Raw genomic sequence first — 6692 nt, 5'->3', positions numbered from 1 at the left:
CTACTCTAAGCAAGAACATTGGCATTCCTTTTTATGCTCCACGTAAGAACATCGGCCTCCGTGGTCCTCCTTCCCGCGCCTCCTGTTATCCTCGCCATCCTGGTGGTACAGGAGGAGGAGGCCTGCGCCTTTAAGTCACACTGTTTGTTTTTCAGCCGAGGTCCAAATGATACTGATCTGCAGCCTGGCTTCTCCCAGCATGAAAGTCATCCAGCAGGAAATGACTTAGCTTAAATGTGACACCCTCCTTCCTTCCTTCCTTCCTTCCTTCCTTCCCTCCTTCCTGTAATTGCTGCTGGTGGACACGCCCTCTGGTTTGTGGCGAGCTGATGGCGTCACTGCGTGGTGAACGCCATGTAACCCCCACCCCCACCCCGCTTCTGGAAGGCTCCTGGCATGCAGACCCCCCCCCCCCTCCCCCCAGCTTTAAATAAACACTAGGCCATTTCTAGACGCGGCCACGGGGGATTTGAAACATTAAGACTCCGGAGAGGAGAAGGCTCGGAAAAAACCCAAACGTCACGAGACCAAAAGTTTGCTGAGCTGTGGAAAGCAAATAGCTGCTGAAACCTCCTCGTTTAGTCTCCAAGCTGCAGGCTGCAGACCTGGGATGGAACAGCTACGCTATGTACGCTTCATGCCCTCGCACCGCATGTTGGCTCTCCCTGGCACGCTGGCTTTAGCACCTCCTTTGGTTCTCCTCATTGCTGTTACACTACACTAGCACCTCCTTTGGTTCTTCTCATTACTGTTACACTACACTAGCACCTCCTTTGGTTCTCCTCATTACTGTTACACTACACTAGCACCTCCTTTGGTTCTCCTCATTCGTGTTACACTATTGGTATCTACTAGCACCTCCTTTGGTTCTTCTCATTCGTGTTACACTATTGGTATCTACTAGCACCTCCTTTGGTTCTTCTCATTACTGTTACACTTGGTATCTACTAGCACCTCCTTTTGGTTCTCCTCATTCGTGTTATACTATTGGTATCTACTAGCACCTCCTTTGGTTCTCCTCATTAATGTTACACTATTGGTATCTACTAGCACCTCCTTTGGTTCTTCTCATTAGTGTTACACTATTGGTATCTACTAGCACCTCCTTTGGTTCTTCTCATTACTGTTACACTTGGTATCTACTAGCACCTCCTTTTGGTTCTCCTCATTTGTGTTATACTATTGGTATCTACTAGCACCTCCTTTGGTTCTCCTCATTCGTGTTACACTATTGGTATCTACTAGCACCTCCTTTGGTTCTTCTCATTAGTGTTACACTATTGGTATCTACTAGCACCTCCTTTGGTTCTCCTCATTACTGTTACACTACACTAGCACCTCCTTTGGTTCTCCTCATTAGTGTTACACTATTGGTATCTACTAGCACCTCCTTTGGTTCTCCTCATTCGTGTTACACTATTGGTATCTACTAGCACCTCCTTTGGTTCTCCTCATTCATGTTACACTATTGGTATCTACTAGCACCTCCTTTGGTTCTTCTCATTAGTGTTACACTATTGGTATCTACTAGCACCTCCTTTGGTTCTTCTCATTACTGTTACACTTGGTATCTACTAGCACCTCCTTTTGGTTCTCCTCATTCGTGTTATACTATTGGTATCTACCAGCACCTCCTTTGGTTCTCCTCATTAGTGTTACACTATTGGTATCTACTAGCACCTCCTTTGGTTCTTCTCATTACTGTTACACTTGGTATCTACTAGCACCTCCTTTTGGTTCTCCTCATTCGTGTTATACTATTGGTATCTACTAGCACCTCCTTTGGTTCTCCTCATTCGTGTTACACTATTGGTATCTACTAGCACCTCCTTTGGTTCTTCTCATTAGTGTTACACTATTGGTATCTACTAGCACCTCCTTTGGTTCTCCTCATTCGTGTTACACTATTGGTATCTACTAGCACCTCCTTTGGTTCTCCTCATTAGTGTTACACTATTGGTATCTACTAGCACCTCCTTTGGTTCTTCTCATTAGTGTTACACTATTGGTATCTACTAGCACCTCCTTTGGTTCTTCTCATTACTGTTACACTTGGTATCTACTAGCACCTCCTTTTGGTTCTCCTCATTCGTGTTACACTATTGGTATCTACTAGCACCTCCTTTGGTTCTCCTCATTAGTGTTACACTATTGGTATCTACTAGCACCTCCTTTGGTTCTTCTCATTAGTGTTACACTATTGGTATCTACTAGCACCTCCTTTGGTTCTTCTCATTACTGTTACACTTGGTATCTACTAGCACCTCCTTTTGGTTCTCCTCATTCGTGTTATACTATTGGTATCTACTAGCACCTCCTTTTGGTTCTCCTCATTAGTGTTACACTATTGGTATCTACTAGCACCTCCTTTGGTTCTTCTCATTACTGTTACACTTGGTATCTACTAGCACCTCCTTTTGGTTCTCCTCATTCGTGTTATACTATTGGTATCTACTAGCACCTCCTTTGGTTCTCCTCATTAGTGTTACACTATTGGTATCTACTAGCACCTCCTTTTGGTTCTCCTCATTCGTGTTATACTATTGGTATCTACTAGCACCTCCTTTTGGTTCTCCTCATTCGTGTTATACTATTGGTATCTACTAGCACCTCCTTTGGTTCTCCTCATTAGTGTTACACTTGGCATCTACTAGCACCTCCTGATTGTCATGTGCTTCCAGCATCCATGAGGTGGAGGGACTCGAACATGGCACCCATGGAGCTTTGCTGCGAGAGCGGACTTGGGCGCGTGAGGCGTTGCTATGGAAACGCCATCACGGATCCGCACGTGACGACAGGCGTGCAGCAGGCTGGGGAGCGCTGATGTCTCACTCGGGGGGGAGGGGGGCGGGGCTTGGGGCGCCACGGCGGGATGAAAAATGGGCGACAAGAAGAAGCAAAGTTTGTTGGTGAGCTGTAAAGTCTATTTCATGCTCTGGCAGGCCTCGGGCCCACGGAGCCATTTTTAGTCCTGCAGTGACCTACATTTGTTTTTTTAACACTCCAGGGGACGCTACGTTTGGACGCTGTCACTGCGTGTGCGTGTGCGTGTGCGTGTGCCCCCCAGGCTGTTGTTTTTGGGTGCTTTTCCGGGCTTGGCGGAGGCCCCGGAGACCCGATCCAGGGACAGGCAGCCTTCCGCTAAGTCGTGACGAATGCAGACAGGGACGCTGCTAGCCGCCTTCCGGGCAGGCAGCGTGATGATGTCACGCGTGTCCGAGCCCCCTTCCGGTAAGCCGTGGAACACGCTACGCTACAAGTTCCAACTTTGAAGCTCCAACGGGCCTGACGGGCGCTGAGGAGTAAAGTGGAGTTTGTCATTTAGTACCAAATAAGCGAGGCACGTCGGAACCTCGCCTAGCGTCAACATGTTGTTGTTGTTCAGACATGGCGGACAATGACCTGCCAGCAGTGGGGAGATGTTTCCGTTGGAAAAGCATCCCAGCCGGATTCCACAAGCGGGACCTTAACAGCCGAGCCACGGATCGAACCTTCGGGTGACTTCCTGTCCGGAGCTTTTATTTTGTGTGCTGTGCTTCCTGCCGGGTGTGGCATGCAGCGACTTGACCCAAGTGGCTCCGTGAGCAGCTGTTAGCGATTACAATTAGTCAACATCACGAAGGTCGGTTAGCTTGTTCTCCTCAACTACCTGTTGGGTTGTCCTCCTTAGCTTTTTTATCCTCTCTCCCCAAAACACTTATTGACTTATTTACTGGCTGGGGGGGGGGGGTCAAGCTTGGACTGTCCTCATCATATGATTCCATCATATCTTTTTCCAGGCTTTGACTGACTGCCACAACCAGTGCAGGGTGTGGCCCAAAGTCAGCTGGGATAGGCTCCAGCACCCCGCCATGATCATCATCATCACTCGCAGCCTCTTCATGAAGATCATTGATTCCCAAGACTCCATCACGTGGAGAAGTGGCATGAAGTCCACCCTCCATGGTCCATCCTCCATGGTCCATCCTCCATGGTCCATCCTCCATGGTCCATCCTCCATGGTCCGTCCTCCATCGTTCGTCCTCCATGGTCCATCCTCCATGGTCCATCCTCCATCGTTCGTCCTCCATCGTTCGTCCTCCATGGTCCATCCTCCATGGTCCATCCTCCATGGTCCATCCTCCATCGTTCGTCCTCCATGGTCCATCCTCCATCGTTCGTCCTCCATCGTTCGTCCTCCATGGTCCATCCTCCATGGTCCATCCTCCATGGTCCATCCTCCATCGTTCGTCCTCCATCGTTCGTCCTCCATCGTTCGTCCTCCATCGTTCGTCCTCCATGGTCCATCCTCCATGGTCCATCCTCCATGGTCCATCCTCCATCGTTCGTCCTCCATGGTCCATCCTCCATGGTCCATCCTCCATCGTTCGTCCTCCATCGTCCATCCTCCATGGTCCGTCCTCCATCGTCCATCCTCCATCACCCATGGTCCATCCCAGAACGCCCGTCTGACCAAGTAAGTGGCTTGCTCTGGTTTACACGTATCTCATAGACGTATATTCATATCATAGATGTGTATATTCATATCATAGACGTGTATATTCATATCATAGACGTGTATATTCATATCATAGACGTATATTCATATCATAGACGTATATTCATATCATAGACGTGTATATTCATATCATAGACGTGTATATTCATATCATAGACGTGTATATTCATATCATAGATGTATATTCATATCATAGACGTATATTCATATCATAGACGTATATTCATATCATGTCATATCTGTCAAACATCACCGTCACTTTTCCACAAACGTCCTTCAAGGCACTTTCTCATGAGCTTCGCCGAGCTAGCAGGAAGCTAAACATGGCCTCCATCCATATTTAGAGGGGGTGTGCTGGAGCCTATCCCAGCTGACCTGGGGAGAGAGGCGGGGTCCACCCTGTGTAAACAGGAAGTCCAGTAGAGCCCTATGATTTCAAGTTCAATTCCCTCACCTTCAGCAGGTTTCTGCAAGAGCAGGCGCCATTCGATGTCGGCCCGCACGTCTGGGCCTCCTGGTCCCGCAGTCGGGGGGGGGGCTGATAAGGCCTGAGATGATATCCCGGCTCTAATGACTCGGACGCGGCCTGTGCAGCAACGCAGGAAGTCTGAAAGGCCCGAAGGCGCGATAGCAGGTCTTGGCGGGGGCCGCTTGTTAGCGTGATGGGATCAGCCAGGAAGTCTGTGACCTACATCTCCTCGGGACACATCTGCTCCCTGGAATTCCAGGAAACGCACGCGCGTAGCAAACAGGCTTTGTGTCGGCCACCTCAATCAGAGGTTGCCATCTGCGAGCGGGAGGATAATTCCATAATTCCGGGACCAGGAGAGGAGATGATGACGCTGATTTGTGGCGTCTAAATAAGATTGCTTTGTGACAAAGAGGATTAGAACCTTTGAGGAGAAGTAGATTAAACGCCGCTACGCCTACAACCTTCCATCATCATCATCATCACTATACCTCAGCCTGCACTGTGTGTGTGTGTGTGTGTGTGTGTGTGTGGTCATGGTCATGCAATCAATGGTTATAAATAGACGTTTGTCATTGATGGCAAAAAGTATTAATATCATCAATAGATGTGATGACAACGTTTGAATCACAGAAGTGGGAAGATGATGATGAGGAGGATGATGATGATGTCATGCAATCAGTGAGCTCATCACGCCACATCCTGGACGGCGTAGACCGGGGTGTCCTAACTTTTTCCCAAGCGGGGAAGAATGAAAGGAAGGGATTTAGCCATGGATGGATTGATGGTTGGGTGGAGGATGGATGGGTGGAGGATGGATGGATGGGTGGATGATGGATGGTGGATGGAGGGATGGGTGAATGATGGGTGGAGGATGGATGGTGGATGGAGGGATGGGTGAATGATGGGTGGAGGATGGATGGGTGGATGGAGGGATGGGTGAATGATGGGTGGAGGATGGATGGGTGGATGGAGGGATGGGTGAATGATGGGTGGAGGATGGATGGTGGATGGAGGGATGGGTGAATGATGGGTGGAGGATGGATTGATGGGTGGATGATGGATGGATGGGTGGATGGATGGATGGGTGGATGGATGGGTGGATGGATTGATGGATGGGTGGATGATGGGTGGATGATGGATGGGTGGATGGATGGGTGGATGATGGGTGGATGGATGGATGGATGGATGGGTGGATGATGGATGGATGATGGATGGATGGATGGGTGGATGGAGGATGGATGGGTGGATGATGGGTGGATGGATGGATGGGTGGATGATGGATGGATGGGTGGATGATGGATGGGTGGATGATGGATGGATGGGTGGATGTATGGGTGGATGATGGATGGATGGGTGGATGGATGGGTGGATGGATGGATGGATGGATGGGTGGATGATGGATGGATGGATGGGTGGATGATGGATGGATGGGTGGATGATGGATGGATGGTGGATGATGGATGGATGTATGTATAAGTGTGTCTGTTTTATTCAGTAACAAAAAGTCCGTCTTCGGGTGTTTTGCGTCCAGCGAAGTGGAAGCGTTCCAAGTTTGGTGCGTGCATGATTCAGCATCGCTGACCATGGGGTGTCTGCTGTCCCGTCTCCATGCCCCCCCCCCCACCCCCCACGCTGCCAGACAGACGCTTGCTTTGCATTTGGCACAGCAAACTGAAAAGGACGTGATGCTTTTTCTTGTCTGGTCCGGCGATGACGAAAGGG

This window comes from Doryrhamphus excisus, linkage group LG7, assembly GCF_037039965.1.
Source record: "Doryrhamphus excisus strain RoL-2023G ecotype Guam linkage group LG7, RoL_Dexc_Guam_v1.1, whole genome shotgun sequence".
Taxonomy (NCBI): Eukaryota; Metazoa; Chordata; class Actinopteri; order Syngnathiformes; family Syngnathidae; genus Doryrhamphus; species Doryrhamphus excisus.
The sequence above is the reverse complement of the archived record's forward strand: the minus strand, read 5'-3'. Positions refer to the sequence as shown.